This window comes from Pristiophorus japonicus, chromosome 6 (assembly GCF_044704955.1).
Source record: "Pristiophorus japonicus isolate sPriJap1 chromosome 6, sPriJap1.hap1, whole genome shotgun sequence".
NCBI lineage: Eukaryota > Metazoa > Chordata > Chondrichthyes > Pristiophoridae > Pristiophorus > Pristiophorus japonicus.
The window spans coordinates 243461001-243478965 of NC_091982.1; the positions used below are offsets into that span (position 1 = coordinate 243461001).

At 47.1% G+C, this 17965-nt stretch overlaps 1 pseudogene; it reads left to right on the forward strand.

Annotated features, from left to right (window-relative positions):
• The first annotated feature begins 17413 nt into the window (after positions 1-17413).
• On the forward strand, positions 17414-17646 carry LOC139266351 (U2 spliceosomal RNA; annotated as a pseudogene).
• The last annotated feature ends 319 nt before the right edge of the window (positions 17647-17965 follow it).

Consider the following 17965-nt stretch of genomic DNA (forward strand, 5'->3'; position numbering starts at 1 on the left):
CCTTGTTCCTTGAGCTGGCCTTCCCCTGCCCGCCGGGTCTCGCTTAGGGCGGCGATGTCGATATCAAAACGTCTAAGTTCCCGGGCAACTATGGCGGTGCGGTGTTCCGGCCTGTCGCTTTTGGGGTTGTCCATGAGGGTCCTGATGTTCCAGGCCCCGAACTTCATGTTAACGAAGTGGAAGATACCTGTGCGTGAGTTCTTTTAACGTGGGGTGGTCGTTGCACACCGGCTACCACACGGGCTTAGCTGAGCAAGGTCTTGGTTCAATGCCAAGGGGGTTCAAGATGACTGGAGACCAGGCACTGCTATATGGGCCGACGGCGAGATGTTGGCCTCAGGCTCGGCGCTGGGTAGCGCGCTTGATGGTAGGTGGTCCGAGGCCTGGTTAGGGGCAGGCATTGGGAGGGTCAGTGGCCCACTGGGGTTCAGGGTGGGGGGGGCAGGGGGTCACAGCCATGGAACTCACCATGTGTTGGAGGAGGAGAAGAGGCCAGGTCGCCAGTGGGGGAGGAGAGGTCCAGTTGTCGCTGAAGGAGGCGGGGAGGCCAGTCGCCAACGTGGGAGAGGGGGATCCGGTCGTCATTGAGGAGGAGGTCGTCTGTCGCCACAGGAGGTCCAGCCGTCGCCAAGGAGGCCCATACTCCGTCGTGGAGGAGAGGCCCATCTGCCATCGCTGGAGGTGCTCTGATCAGATTACCGCTGGGGGTGGGGGGGAGGGGGGCATTGTGGGTGGGAGGAGTGGAGGCCCGATAGCCAGGTCCAGGTCGAGCACGTAAATAAGAACATAAGAAATAGGAGCAGGAGTTGGCCATTTTAACACTCGAGCCTGCTCCACCATTTAATAAGATCATGGCTGTTCTGATCATGGACTCAGCTCCACTTCCCTTCCCTGCCCATAACCCTTGAGTCCTTTATCATTCAAAAATCTGTCTATCTCTGCCTTAAATATATTCAATGACCCAGCCTCCACAGCTCTCTGAGGCCGAGAATGCCGCAGATTTATGATCCTCTGAGAGAAGAAATTCCTCCTCATCTCAGTTCTAAATGAACGACACCTTATTCTGAAACTATGCCCCCTAGTTCTAGATTCCCCCACAAGGGCAAACATCCTCTCTGCATCCACCATGTCAAGCCCCCTCAGTATCTTATATGTTTCTCGTTCTTCTAAACTCCAATGAGTATCGGTCCAACCTGCTCAACCTTTCTTCATAAGTCAACCCCTTCATATCAGGAATAAACCTAGTGAACCTTCTCTGAACAGTCTCCAATGCAAGTATATCCTTCCTTAAATATGGAGACCAAAACTGTAAGCAGTACTCTAGGTTCTGCCTCACCAATATCCTGTACAGTTGTAGCAGGACTTCTCTGCTTTTATACTCCATCCCCCTTGCAATAAAGGCCCTTGCCTTTCTGATTACTCGCTGTAAATCTAGGCTGACACTTGGTACTGAGGGAGTGCTGCACTGTCGGAGTTGCCGTCTTTCGGATGAGATGTTAAACCGAGGTCCCGTCTGCCCTCTCAGGTGGACGTAAAAGATCCCATGGCACTATTTCGAAGAAGAGCAGAGTCCTGGCCAAAATTTATCCCTCAATCAACATAACAAAAAAGAACAGATTATCTGGTCATTATCACATTGCTGTTTGTGGGAGTTTGTTGTGCGCAAGTTGGCTGCCACGTTTACAACAGTGACTACACTCCAAAAGTACTTCATTGGCTGTAAAGAGCTTTGGGACGTCTGGTGGTCGTGAAAGGCGCTATGTAAATGCAAGTCTTTCTTTTTTCTTTATAAGCTGGCACACAGTATGAATACACATTGTTTTTGAGTTGTGAAATGGCCATTACTGAAAACATCATCAGTTTTTATTATATAGCATTCATTGTAAATTAATACTCAAATCTTGATATGGGAACCTTTGAGTTACACAGAATCTAAAACAGTTAATTAATAATTGAAGTGATATTGATAGGCAATTAACATTTTAATAGCATGTTATGAAATATTATTATTTCCAATCCCTGCTACGGCATGTCTTCCAATAAGGTGCCTACATTGAGTGTCTCTCTGTTACTCCATGTTTCAATTTCTCCAATCGGGTTTCTGCCCCACCACAGCTCTGAAACAGCGCTTATCAAAGTCACAAGTGGGTTCCTCTGTAACTGTGACCATGGTAAACTATCCCTCCTCTTCCTTCTCGACCTCTCTGCAGCCTTTGACACGATCGATCACACCATGCTCCTCCTCCGCCTCTCCTCTGTTGTCCAGCTCTGTGGAACTGCCCTTGCCCGCATCCAATATAACCTATCCAGTCATAGCCAACATACCCTCAGCAATGGCTCCTCTTCCAGCCCTCACACCTTTACCTAGATCCTTGGCCCTCTCCTCTTTCTCGTCTGCACGCTGCTCCTTGGCAACAGACAGTTCCACATGTACGCTTTTGACACCTAGCTCTACCATTCCACCACCTCTCTCAATCCCTCCACTGCGTCTGTCATCAGACTGATTGTCCAAAATCCAGTTTTGGATGAGCCACAACTTTACATAGGATTACATCGGATATACAGCACAGAAACAGGCCATTCGGCCCAGCCAGTCCATGCCGGCGTTTATGCACCACTAGAGGCTCCTCGCATTTTTCCTCATCTAAATCTATTTGCATCACCCTCTATTTTCTTCTCCCTCATATGCTTGTCTAGTCTCCCCTTAAATGCATTTATACAAATCGCTTCAACCATTCCCTGTGGTAACAAGTTCCACATTCTCACCACTCTCTGGGTAAAGAAGTTTCTTCTGAATTCCCTATTGGATTTCCTGGTGACTATCTTATATTGATGGCTTCCAGTTACGCTCTTCCCCACAAGTGGAAATATTCTCTCTGTATCCACTCTATCAAAATATTATGTATTTATGCTTGTGGTCACCGGTCACCAGGGGGCGCCACTGTTGGAAGTCATTGGGCTGTACGCGCGCGTGCGCGGTCACTGGTATATAAGCGTGGGTACCATGTCATGTGGGTTACTTTGGACGCGAATAAAGTTGGATCAGATTTGCACCTGAGTCAGTTTACAGCAACAAGTCTTTTGAGTCATTACATTCATTACATTTGGCGACAAGGTAACTTAAGAACCTTCGCATGTACAATGGGCACTTTTGGAATTCTAGAGAGATTCGCGGATGACGAGGATTGTGCGGATTTTATCGAACACCTGGATCAGTATTTTGTGGCCAACAAAATGGAGGGAGACATTGACACAGTTCAGCGCAGGGCGGTTTTCCTCACTGTTTGTGGTCCAAAAATTTATGGCCTCATGAAGAATCTTCCCTCGCCTTTACGTCCAATGGACAAAGAATATGGGGATTTGTGTGCTTTGGTGCGTGACCATCTTAAGCCAAAAGAGGGGATCATCATCTCATGCTATCGCTTCTACACTCATGTTCGTGCTGAGGGCCAGGATGTGTCGGGATTTGTCGCCGACCTGCGACGTCTTGCTGAGCCGTGTAAGTTTGGGAATGTGTTGGAAGACATGCTGCGAGATTTCTTCATGATAGGCATCAACCATGATGTGATTCTTCAGAAGTTATTGGCCGAAGAAAAGCTGGATTTGAGCAACGCCATCAGGACTGCCCAGGCATGCATGACGACTGATGATAATTTGAGGCAGATATCATCGAAGAGTCGGAGCTCCACGGCAAGTACTGTAAACAAAATTGTGTCGTCATCTGGCAGAGCTGCTTATGGCAGGGCTTACTTGACTGCTTATGAGAAATCTGTAGCTGTTTAAAGTCCGCCAACTTGTACAAATCCGATTTCACCCTGTTGGCATTTTGGGGGCAATCATCGGCCTCATCAGTGTAGGTTTAAACAGTATGCCTGTAATGGCTGTTCGAAAGTGGGGCATCTTCAGAGAATGTGCCTGCAAACTGAGCAAGCGTGCTGCCGCTCATCACATTGCTGATGATGACCAGTCCAGTGCTGGCCTGGATACACAACCCGGGGAGGAAGTGTATGGTCTGTATTCGTTCTTGGGAAAGAGCCAGCCGATAATTGTTAATGTGAAGCTGAATGGCGTGCATCTATCAATGGAGCTGGACACGGGTGTGAGTCAGTCGATAATGAGCCGAAGGACATTCGACAAGCTGTGGAACACTGGGGCTGTGACGCCTAAGCTGTTGTGTCCTCAGTGGTGATTGGTCTGTAATACCTATGGAAATGTGTGAAGAGACTAAACCTTACAACCATCGCAAAGATGAACTGTCCATTCAGTCAGATTGTTTACTGTGGGGTAATCATGTTGTTATGCCGAAGAAAGGTAGAGAAACATTCGTACGTGAACTACATAGCACTCATCCTGGTATTGTCATGATGAAAGCCATTGCTAGGGCTCATGTATGGTGGCCTGGAATTGACTCTGATCTGGAATCATGTGTGCATCAGTGCAATACTTGCATGCAGCTAAGTAAAGTACCAGCGGAATCTCTGTTGAGTCTTTGGTCGTGGCCATCTAAACCATGGTCAAGGATCCACATCGATTTTGCGGGCCCTTTCCTGGGAAAGATATTTTTTGTTGTGGTGGATGCATATTCAAAGTGGATAGAGTGTATTATTATGTAATTCAGTATGTCTACAGCTACTATTGAGAGCCTTCGTGTCATGTTTGCTACGCGTGGTATCAACTCCCAACTGTCCAGCCATTGGCCCTCCATTCACAAAGACATTTCTGCAACTACCGATCTGCTCAATCACACCCTCACCACCACCTTTGATGCCCTAGTTCCTGTTAAAACAATTACTCTCTTTCACCCTGGCCATTCCCCTGGTATGGCCCTGATCTTTGCTCTCTTAAGTCCAAGGGACGCAGACTTAAACAGATATGGCGGACAACTGGCTTAGCCTTTCATTGCCAGATCTGGCTGGAGCACATAAAGCATTATCGGGCCCTGCTGTCATCTGCCAAAATTGCTCACTATTGCAGAATCATTCTGGAATGTAAAGATAAACTTTGGCTTCTATTATTCACTGCTAATCATCTTTTTAAATCCCTCTGCCCAATCTCCACCCTCACCTCCAACAATAAGTGTGGGGAGCTCATGGACTTCTTTGAATCTAAGATTGAGACCATCCTCTTCCCTTCCTTCCCCTAGCTCACCAGGCCAAACTTGCTCTGAGGATCCCCCTGCCCTCGCCCTGAACTTGCATCTCTCTCCAGTTTCTCTACGATCTCCCCTCATGATCTTTCCGAGCTCATGCTGTCCATGAGACCCACTTCCTGCTCCCTTGACCCTTTTCCCACCAAACTGCTGACCATCCAACTTCCTTTCCTGGCTCCCATGTTAGCTGACATTGTTAATGGCTTTCTCTCTTCAGGTACTGTTCCCTTCTCCCTCAAACCTGTCGTCATCTGCCATCTGCTCAAAAAAAACAATCCTCGACCCTTCCATTTTTGCAAACTACTGCCCCATCTCCAACCTCCCTTTCCTCTCCAAAGTCCTTGAACATGGTGTCGCCTCCAAAATCCGTGCCCATCTTTCCTGCAATTTCATATTTGAATTCCTCCAATCTGGTTTCAGCGCCTGCCACAGTACCAAAACGGCTCTCATCAAAGTCACAAAGTATCTTTTGTAACTGTGACAAATGTAAACTATCCCTCCTCGTGCTTCTTGACTTGTCTGCAGCCTTTGACATAGTCAACCACTCTATCCTTCTCCAACGCCTCTCCACTGTCATCCAGGTGGGTGGGACTGCACTTGCCTGGTTCAATTCTTATCTATCTAATCGTAGCCAGAGAATCACCTTCAACAGCTTCTCTTCCTGCCCCGTAACATTACCTCTGGTATCCCCCAAGGATCTATCCTTGACCCCCTCCTATTTCTCATCGACATGTTGCCCCTTGGCGACATCATCCAAAAACACAGCGTCAGTTTCCACATGTACACTGATGACACCCAGCTCTACCTCACTACCACTTCTCTCGACCCCTCCGTGTTCTCTAAATTGTCAGACTGCTTGTCCAATATCCAGTTCTGGATGAGCAGAAATCTTTTCCAATTAAATATTGGGAAGACCGAAGCCATTGTTTTCAGTTCCCGCCATAAACTCCATTCCCTAGCCCCTGACTCGTTCTCTCTCCCCAACTTCTGTCTGAGGCTGAACCAGACTGTTCACAACTTTGGTGTCTTATGGGCTTTGGACCACATATCCACAGCATAACTAAGACTGCCTATTTCCACCTCTGTCACATCACCTGTCTCCGCCCTTGCCTCAGCTAATCCGCTGCTGAAGCCCTCACCCATGCCTTTGTTACCTCTAGACTTGACTATGCTAATGCACTCCTGGCTGGCCTCCCACATTCTACCCTATGTAAACTAGAGGTGATCCAAAACGTGGCTGCCCGTGTCCTAACTCGCACCAAGTCACGCTTACACATCACCCCTGTGCCAGAATTGGAGGAGCGCAGAGATGTTGGAAGGTTGTAAGGCTGGAAGAGATTACAGAGAAGGGGATGGGGGGGTGGGGCGAGACTGTGGAGTGATTTAAACATAAGGTGCAAATACTGAGCACGTTTCTCTTACTTATTTTTGGCCAAGGAGAGATTTCATTTAATGGGTTTAATAACTCCTCAGAAATGCTAGATATTCAGCTACTTCAGCCCCACAGCTGAACTTTAAGACCTAAAATGTCAGGGTGAGGTAGTGATAGCACTCTCATCGCTGGGTTAGAAGGTCGTGGATTCAAACCCCGCTCTACAAACTTAAGAACAGAGGAACATTAGGATCAGAAGGAGACCATTCAGCTCCTCAAGCCTGTTCTGACATTCAATTAGATTATGGCTGATCTGCATCTCAATTCCAGTTTCCCACCTTAGCTCCATGACCCTTGGTACCCTTACCTAACAACAAGCTATTAAACTCAGTTTTGGGAACTCCAATTGTCCTCCAGTATCCACAACCTTTGGGAGGAGGGAGTTTCAGATTTCCACTACCCTCAGTGTGAAAAGTGCTTCCTGATTTCAGCATAAAATCCCGGCTGAAACTTCCGTGCAGTACTGAGGGAGTACTATCGGAGGCACCGTCTTTCGGATGAGAAGTTAAACCGAGGGGCCACCTGCCTATTTGGGAGGATGTTAAATCTCACGCCATCATTTAAAGAGTAGGCCCTGGCCAACAATTGATGGCATCACCGAAATAGATTATCTGCTCATTTATCTCATTGCTGTTGGCGGGACCCTGCTGTGCAGAAATTGATAGCAGAACTACCTACATTACAACAGTGACTGCTCTTTGAAAGTACTTTGTTGGATGTAAAGCACATTGGGACGTCTGGAGGTCGAGAAATGCGCTGAATAAATACAACTTATTTGTTAAATCTCTGTAAATCCTTATGCAGGGGCTTTAGTGCATGTTTGACTGTGTCACAAGCAATTCCACCTTTCCTTCCAAATCTGAGTGGTGCACGCTGTGATTTCTGACATGGAGTGATGGAGTTCAGGCTCGTGAACTGCTCAAGGATTCTGTTATCATGACAGTTATCACGACAGACTTTGAACAGTAAACGACCCTTTGACTATCAGCTAAGACAAACAGGCAACCCAGTAACAGTAAGAACTGGAACATTCCGGAACATTCTGCGGTCAGTTTTTGAAATTGGTTTTCTTGTTGTTCTTTGTCAACAAGTGCATTAAATACGACGGGACCCAATTAACGTGGCATTGTCTTCAGGGAGGGGGAGTGTGCTGGTAGCCCTTGTTGTGGGAGGGGGAACACCCCATTATTTGCGTTATAGAGTGTTACACACAAGTGACACAGTGACACAAATGACCCTATCGCTCTGTGGGATTGTCAGCAGGAGTATGAGGAAGGTGTTCCATGAACCTTTCTCCATCAAGGTGGTGATGGCTCTTTAAGGCTATTAGGTCGCCAGCAGTATATCCTTGAGCTTATCACATGGCCACCATCAGCTCAATCTTCCCGTGCGTAAATATTTCCTCTTTCTATCCTTCTTATTTCACTGTGTTTTCGATAGTTTTGGTGTTAATCTAATAATTCTGGTCTGCTTAATTTCACCCGCCCATTTTTTCCAAATTCAGATTGCCGTTTGCAGCTGCAGACTGGAATATCTACCAGCTCAAAGTGTCCTCCTTTCTTGTCAGGTGTGGCTCAGTGGGCAGCACTGAGTCAGAAGGTTGTGGGTTCAAGTCCCACTCCATGGGCTCGACCACGAAAAATTCAGGCTGACACTCCCAGTGTAGTGCTGAGGGAGTGCCGCACTGTCGGAGGTGCCGTCTTTTGGATGAGACGTTAAACCGAGGCCCTGTCTGCCCTCTCAGGTGGACGTAAAAGATCCTGGCACTATTTCGAAGAAGAGCAATAGAGTTATCCCCGGTGTTCTACCCCTCAATCAACATAACAAAAAAACAGAATATCTGGTCATTATCACATTGCTGTTTGTGGGAGCTTGCTATGCGTAAATTGGCTGCTGTGTTTCCTATTTTACAACAGTGACTACACTCCAAAAGTACTTCATTGGTTGTAAAGCACTTTGAGACGTCCGGTGGTTGTGAAAGGCGCTATATAAATCCAAGTCTTTCTTTCTTTCTATCTAAAATGCAAGTTCGCAGTGTGTCCTGTTCAGCTTCCGGGGCTCAATATCCCACACATTAAGTTACCATGTGGGATACCACTGAATGTAGGAATAGGAGGAGACCATTCAGCCCCTCGAGCCTGTTCCATCATTAAACTAGATCAAGGCTGATCTGCATCTCCATCTACCCACATTTGCTCCATATCCCTTGATACACTAACCCAACAAAAATCTAGCGGCCTCAGTCTTGAAAGCTCCAATTGACCCCCAACATTCACAGCCTGTATGGAGAGAGAGTTCTAGAGTTCCACTACCCTTTGTCTGAAAAAGTGCCTTGTGATTTTACTCCTGGATGGCCTGGCTGTAATTTTAGTGGTCTTTTATCCTGTGAATTTCAGGGCTAGCGACAATGGTTGAAATTCACACTTGGAGACAGAAGAAAGAAAATGGGAGGTTGACAAGGAATCGATTGCGAACCATTCTGTGTAAATAAGTATTAGCATCGCACATTCATTTACTTCAGTTAAAGTGGCAGGCACCAGTTCGAATAGAGTTGTGCAAATATTTGCTTTAACAGGCAATGATTGATCGACCGAACAATTAAATGTAATTTTCGCGGACAGGTTTCTGATTGAGGTTACGTGCTGGATGTCAGCAGGGATGGTGATTCAATAACTTCAAGCTAAGCAGAAAGGAGATAGATTGGAAAAAAGGGGCAACTTTAATGTAAAATGCAACAACAACATTAATATAGTGCCTTTAACGTAGTGAAACATCCCAAGGTGCTTCACAGGAGTATTATGAGATAATAAATTTGACACTGAGCCACATTAGTAGAAATTAGCACGTGACCAAAAGCTTAGTCAAAGAGATATATCTTAATGAGTGTCCTGAAGGAGGAAAGAGAGGTAGAGAGGCGGAGAGGTTTAGGGAGAGAGTTCCAGAGCTTAGGGCCCAGGCAACAGAAGGCATGGCCACCAATGGTTGAACGATTATAATCAGGGATGCCCAAGAGGGCAGAATTAGAGGAGTGCAGACATCTCAGGGTTTTGTGGGGGTGGAGGAGATTACAGAAATAGGGAGGGACAAGCTGTTGGAGGGATTTGAAAATAAGGATGACAATTTTGAAATCAAGGCGTTACTTAACCGGAAGCCAATGTAGGGGAGCGCAGGGGTGATGGTTGAGCGGGACTTGATACGAGTTGGGACATGAGCTATCGAGTTAATAGAATATTTCATTCCCCAGTCAGGAAAATTGTGCATTTAAATTGGTCTTCAGACTGTGCAGTGAAATTTTACTCATTTGAGGTTGGATTCACAATATGAGTTGAGGGCTCTGGAGTCCGTTCAGTCTCATCCTTCTAGAATACCAGCCCTACCATCTCCCCAATATACCATCCAGACATTTATGGGGCAGATTCCTGTTCCTGTGCTTGGGCCACTGTGACTGACAGGAAAATCGGGCAGGGTCCTTATGTGTGTCCGTGCTTTCACCCCCACACCCTCCACCACCCAATTTCCCAGCAGTCGATGCACCCAGAAAAATGAAGGGAGGGGTCGCGGGGTGCAGAGTTCAACACAACAACTTGCATTTATATAGCGCCTTTAACATAGTAAAACATTCCAAGGCACTTCACAGGAGTGGCTATCAACCAAAATTTGACACCGAGCCACGTAAGGACATATTAGGACAGATGAGCAAAAGCTTTGACAGAGAGGTAGGTTTTATGGAGCGTCTTAATTGAGGAGAGAGAGGCGAAGGAATTAGGGAGGGAAGTCCAGAGCTTAGGGCTTTGGCAGTTAAAGGCATGGCCGTCAATGGTGCAGCGATGCTAATCGGGGATGCACAAGAGACCAGAATTGGAGGACTGCAGAGATCTGGTTGGACTGTAGGCAATGTTACCTTTAATTTTATTCCGTGCACGGTCCTTTTAAACTTGCCGCGTGGCGGTGCCTGTGCGGTATCTCTTCCAGCGGCAACAGCTGGTGAGCGCCCTATGTAGGACTTCCCAATCGATGCGCGGCACACGCCCACACAGCTTAGTAACGCTGGTTGTGGGGCTGCAGCAGGTACAGAGATAAGGGAGGGAGAGAGACCATGGAGCGATTTGAAAACAAGGGTGAGAATTTTAAAATCAAGGCATAGCCGGACTGGGAGCCAATGTAGTTCAGTGAGCGTATCTGGTTTAGCCATCTATCACCAAAACCTGGCAGGTCACACCAAGCACCTTTCTTTTGCCAGAAGTGCTCATGTCTCCAGGATCATCCTGAATGTAAGGATAACCCCCGGCTTCTCTTCTGCACTATCAACCATTTTCATAAGCCCCTCTCCCCTGCTCCCTCCACCCTCACCTCCAATAACAAGTGCCAGGAGCTCATGGTCTTCTTTGTCACTGGGATTGAGACCATCTGTTCAGCTGCATTTGCTGCTTCCCCTCTTCCCTGAGCCCACCAACCTCCCCACTCAGTGTCCCCCTGCCTGAGCCCTGAATCCTGGTCCCTCTCCCATCTCCTCCCAAAGCCTCTGAACTCATCTTGTACATGAAAAACATCTTCATTCTGTATCTAACCCATGCTGTACCTGCCCTGGAGCGTTTGATGGGTCAGTGTAGAGGGAGCTTTACTCTGTATCTAACCCATGCTGTACCTGTCCTGGGAGTGTTTGACGGGACAGTGTAGAGGGAGCTTTATTCTGTATCTACCCCATGCTATACCTGCCCTAGGAGTGTTTGATGGGACAGTGTAGAGGAAGCTTTACTCTGTATCTAACCCCGTGCTATACCTGTCCTGGGAGTGTTTGATGGGACAGTGTAGAGGGTGCTTTACTGTGTATCTAACCCTGTGCTATACCTGTCCTGGGAGTGTTTGATGGGACAGTGTAGAGGGTGCTTTACTGTGTATCTAACCCCATGCTGTACCTGCCCTGGGAATGTGTGATGCTGACACTTTGTGCGTGAGATGAACAGTGTCCCATTCCCAAAGCACTTCACAACACTGCCCCGAAGTCATCAAGATCCACGGCGCGGCCCTGGACAACATGAACCATTTCCCATACCTCGGGAGCCTCTTATCAACAAGAGCAGGCATCGACGACGAGATTCAACACCGCCTCCAGTGCGCCAGTGCAGCCTTTGGCTGCCTGAGGAAAAGAGTGCTTGAAGACCAGGCCCACAAAACTGCCACCAAGCTCATGGTCTACAGGACAGTAGTAATACCTGCTCTCCTGTATGGCTCAGCGACATGGACCATGTAAGTAGACACCTCAAGTCGCTGGAGAAATACCACCAACAATGTCTCCGCAAGATCCTACAAATCCCCTGGGAGGACAGACACACCAACATTAGCGTCCTTGAACAGGCCAACATCCCCAGCATTGAAGCACTGACCACACTTGATCAGCTCCGCTGGGCAGGCCACATTGTTCTCATGCCAGACACGAGACTCCCAAAGCAAGCACTCTACTCGGGACTCCTTCATGGCAAATGAGCCAAAGGTGGGCAGAGGAAACGTTACAAGGACACCCTCAAAGCCTCTTTGATAAAGTGCAACATCCCCACTGACACCTGGGAGTCCCTGGCCAAATACCGCCCTAAGTGGAGGAAGTGCATCTGGGAGGACACTGTGCATCTTGAGTCTCATCGCCGAGAACATACAGAAGTCAAGCGCAGGCAACAGAAGGATCGTGCAGCAAACCAGTCTCACCCATCCCTTCCCTCCTGTGACTGTGGTTCTCGTATTAGACTGTTCAGCTACGTAAGAACTCATTTTAAGAGTGGCAGCAAGTCTTCCTTGATCCGAGGGACTGCCTATATCAAAGCAAATTTGACACCAAGTCACTAAGGACATATTTGGACATGTGATCAAAAGCTTGGGAAAAAGGTAGGTTTTAAGCAGCTTCTTAAAGGAGGAAAGCGAAGTAGACAGGTAGTGAGAGAGAGGTTTAGGGAGGGAATTCCAGGACTTGGGGCCCAGGCGGCTGAAAGCATGGCCACCAATGGTGGAGTGATTAACATAGAAACATAGAAAGTAGGTGCAGGAGTAGGCCATTCGGCCCTTCGAGCCTGCACCGCCATTCAATGAATTCATGGCTGAACATGCAACCTCAGTACCCAATTCCTGCTTTCTCGCCATACCCCTTGATCCCCCAAGTAGTAAGGACTACATCTAACTCCTTTTTGAATATATTTAGTGAATTGGCCTCAACAACTTTCTGTGGTAGAGAATTCCACAGGTTCACCACTCTCTGGGTGAAGAAGTTTCTCCTCATCTCGGTCCGAAATGGCTTACCCCTTATCCTTGGACTGTGACCCCTGGTTCTGGACTTCCCCAACATTGGGAACATTCTTCCTGCATCTGACCTGTCTAAACCCGTCAGAATTTTAAACGTTTCTATGAGATCCCCTCTCATTCTTCTGAACTCCAGTGAATACAAGCCCAGTTGATCCAGTCTTTCTTGATATGTCAGTCCCGCCATCCCGGGAATCAGTCTGGTGAACCTTCACTGCACTCCCTCAATAGCAAGAATGTCCTTCCTCAAGTTAGGAGACCAAAACTGTACACAATACTCCAGGCGTGGCCTCACCAAGGCCCTGTACAACTGTAACAACACCTCCCTGCCCCTGTACTCGAATCCCCTCACTATGAAGGTCAACATGCCATTTGCTTTCTTAACCGCCTGCTGTACCTGCATGCCAACCTTCAATGACTGATGTACCATGACACTCAGGTCTCGTTGCACCTCCCCTTTTCCTAGTCTGTCACCATTCAGATAATAGTCTGTCTCTCTGTTTTTACCACCAAAGTAGATAACCTCACATTTATCCACATTATACTTCATCTGCCATGCATTTGCCCACTCACCTAACCTATCCAAGTCACTCTGCAGCCTCACAGCATCCTCCTCACAGCTCACACTGCCACCCAACTTAGTGTCATCTGAAAATTTGGAGTTACTACATTTAATTCCCTCGTCCAAATCATTAATGTACAATGTAAACAGCTGGGGCCCCAGCACAGAACCTTGCGGTACCCCACTAGTCACTGCCTGCCATTCTGAAAAGTCCCCATTTACTCCTACTCTTTGCTTCCTGTCTGACAACCAGTTCTCAATCCATGTCAGCACACTACCCCCAATCCCATGTGCTTTAACTTTGCACATTAATCTCTTGTGTGGGACCTTGTCGAAAGCCTTCTGAAAGTCCAAATATACCACATCAACTGGTTCTCCCTTGTCCACTCTACTGGAAACATCCTCAAAAAATTCCAAAAGATTTGTCAAGCATGATTTCCCTTTCACAAATCCATGCTGACTTGGACCTATCATGTCACCTCTTTCCAAATGCACTGCTATGACATCCTTAATAATTGATTCCATCATTTTACCCACTACTGATGTCAGGCTGACTGGTCTATAATTCCCTATTTTCTCTCTCCCTCCTTTTTTAAAAAGTGGGGTTACATTGGCTACCCTCCACTCGATAGGAACTGATCCAGAGTCTATGGAATGTTGGAAAATGACTGTCAATGCATCCGCTATTTCCAAGGCCACCTCCTTAAGTACTCTCGGATGCAGTCCATCAGGCCCTGGGGATTTATCGGCCTTCAATCCCATCAATTTCCCCAACACAATTTCCCGACTAATAAAGATTTCCCTCAGTTCCTCCTTCTTACTAGACCCTCTGACCCCTTTTATATCCGGAAGGTTGTTTGTGTCCTCCTTAGTGAATACCGAACCAAAGTACTTGTTCAATTGGTCTGCCATTTCTTTGTTTCCCATTATGACTTCCCCTTATTCTGACTGCAGGGGACCTACGTTTGTCTTTACTAACCTTTGTCTCTTTACATATCTATAGAAGCTTTTGCAATCCGTCTTAATGTTCCCTGCAAGCTTCTTCTCGTACTCTATTTTTCCTGCCCTAATCAAACCCTTTGTCCTCCTCTGCTGAGTTCTAAATTTCTCCCAGTCCCCAGGTTCACTGCTATTTCTGGCCAATTTGTATGCCACTTCCTTGGCTTTAATACTATCCCTGATTTCCCTTGATAGCCACGGTTGAGCCACCTTCCCTTTTTCATTTTTACGCCAGACAGGGATGTACAATTGTTGTAGTTCATCCATGCGGTCTCTAAATGTCTGCCATTGCCCATCCACTGTCAACCCCTTAAGTATCATTCGCCAATCTATCCTAGCCAATTCACGACTAATACCTTCAAAGTTACCCTTCTTTAAGTTCTGGAAATCCTCCTCCACAGTTGGGGATGAGCAAGAGGCCAGAATTGGAGGAGCGCAGAAATCTCGAAGGGTTGAAAGGTTGGAGGAGGTTACACAGATGGGGAGGGCGAGGCCATGGAGGGATCTGAATGGCCCAGCGTCCTGTTCTCGCCCTGACTTTATGAGTGCCAGACGAACCACCATGCATCTGCTGCAAGCAATAGAGGCGTCAACTCTGGTTATAGAATCATACAGCACAGAAGGATGCCATTTGGCCCATCGAGTCTGCGTCGGACCGTGTTCCGAGGTGTTTCATCACACGAGCTCCCACCTCAAACCGGCTGCCCCACTTCCGCCATTCCAGCCATGCATCATCGACATGTCAATCAGATGGTGATGGCGGCTACCGTACCCATAATCCTCTGCGATCCAGAAATCACACTATCCATCGCGTGGTTTTACTGGCCCGCACATGCACCAGGGACCCACTGCATCCTGGGAGTGTTGTTGCGACCCTGCTCTTTGTTGTAAGTCTAGCCGGAATGGTTACGCAAAGGAAAGTTTGGGGGATTACTCTTGAGACTCCGGGACAAACCGGGAATGTTGGTGCAATAAGAGTACAGCAGTTATCATGGGTGACTTGAATCTACATATTGATTGGGCTAACCAAACTGGTAGCAATACTGTGGAGGAGGATTTCCTGAAGTGTACAAGGGATGGTTTTCTAGACCAATATGTCGAGGAACCAAATAGAGAGCAGGCCACCCTAGACTGGGTCTTGTGTAACGAGAGAGGATTAATTAGCAATGTGGTCGTGCGGGGCCCCTTGGGGAAGAGTGACCATAATATGGTAGAATTCTTCATTAAGATGGAGAGTGACATAATTAATTCAGATACTAGGGTCCTGAACTTAAAGAAAGGAAACTTCGATGATATGAGACGTGAATTGGCTAGGATAGACTGGAGAATTATACTTAAAGGGTTGACTGTGGATGGGCAATGGCAGACATTTAAATATCACATGGATGAACTACAACAATTGTACATCCCTGTGTGGCGTAAGAATAAAAAAGGGAAGGTGGCTTAACCGTGGCTGACAAGATAAATTAGGGAAAGTGTTAAATCCAAGGAAGAAGCGTATAAATTGGCCAGAAAAAGCTCCAAACCTGAGGACTGGGAGAAATTTAGAATTCAGCAGAGAAGGACATAGTCCTTACTACTCGGGGGATCAAGGGGTATGGCGAGAAAGCAGGAAGTGGGTACTGAAGTTACATGTTCAGCCATGAACTCATTGAATGGCGGTGTAGGCTCAAAGGGCAGAATGGCCTACTCCTGCACCTATTTTCTATGTTTCTATGTTTCTATGATATAATTAGGAGAGGGAAAATAGAGTATGAGAGTAAGCGTGCAGGGAACATAAAAACTGACTGCAAAAGCTTCCATAGATATGTGAAGAGAAAAACATTAGTGAAGATTAATGTAGGTCCCTTGCAGTCAGAAGCAGGTGAATTCATAATGGGGAACAAGGAAATGGCAGACCAATTGAAAAAATACTTAGGTTCTGTCTTCACTAAGGAAGACACGAATAACCTCCCGAAAATACTAGATGACGGAGGGTCTAACGAGAAGGGGGAACTGAGGGAAATCCTTATCAGTCAGGAAAGGTGAAGGGACTGAAGAACAATAAATCCCCAGGGCCTGATAGTCTGCATCCCAGGAAGGATCTTAAGGAAGTGGCCCTAGAAATAGTGGATGCATTAGTGATCATTTTCCAACAGTCTATCGACTCTGGATCAGTTCCAATGGATTGGAGGGTAGCTAATGTAACACCACTTTTTAAAAAAGGAGGGAGAGAGAAAACAAGGAATTATAGACTGGTTAACCTGACATCGGTGATGAGGAAAATGCTGGAATCAATTATTAAAGATGAAATAGCAGCGCATCTGGAAAGCAGTGACAGGATAGGTCCCAGTCAGCATGGATTTATGAAAGGGAAATCATGCATGACAAATCTTCTAGAGTTTTTTGAGGATGTAACTAGTAGAGTGGATAAGGGAGAACCAGTGGATGTGGTGTATTTGGACATTCAAAAGGCTTTTGACAAGGTCCCACGCAAGAGATTGGTGTGCAAAATTAAGGCACATGGTATTGGGGGTAATGTATTGACGTGGATAGAGAACTGGTTGGCAGACAGGAAGCAAAGAGTGGGAATAAACGGGTCCTTTTCAGAATGGCAGTCAGTGACTAGTGGGGTGCCGCAGAGTTCAGTGCTGGGACCCCAGCTGTTTACAATATACATTAATGATTTAGACGAAGGAATTGAAGGTAATATCTCCAAGTTTGTAGATGACACTAAGCTGGGTTGCAGTGCGAGCTGTGAGGAGGATGCTAAGAGGCTGCTGGGGGACTTGGACAGGTTAGGTGAATGGGCAAATGCATGGCAGATGCAGTATAATGTGGATAAATGTGAGGTTATCCACTTTGGTGGCAAAAACAGGAAGGCAGATTATTATCTGAATGGTGACAGATTAGTAAAAGGGGAGGTGCAAAGGGACCTGGGTGTCATGGTAAACAGTCATTGAAGGTAGGCATGCAGGTACAGCAGGCAGTAAAGAAAGCAACTACTATCGCTTCTCGGCCTTTTGGCTAAGATCATGCGTAACTGACCTGACCAGCCACCATGACCTCCGGGTGGTTTCTCCCTGGTCAGGAAGGTATATGCTTGCTTTTTTGGAAACAGGAGGTGGGTGGGGTGGCTTGACCCATCCACCTCCACGGAGGTGTGTGGGGTGGCTTGACCCATCCACCTCCATGGCACGAACCTGGTATTGCAGTACTTCCAGGAACGGTGCAGTGGCTCTAGGCCTTTTGGCTAAGAGCATTGGCGCAGAGTGATCCTTGGCATGTGCAAGGTGACCTCTTGGCGTTTGTGATTTGACAAAGAATTGGAACGATTGGCTACGAATTAAAAAAAAAAAACTGGCATGCTGGCCTTCATCGCGAGGGGATTTGAGTATAGGAGCAGGGAGATCTTACTGCAGTTGAACAGGGCCTTGGTGAGACCACACCTTGAGTATTGTGTGCAGTTTTGGTCTCCTAATCTGAGGAAGGACATTCTTGCTATTGAGGGAGTGCAGCGAAGGTTCACCAGACTGATTCCCGGGATGGCAGGACTGAT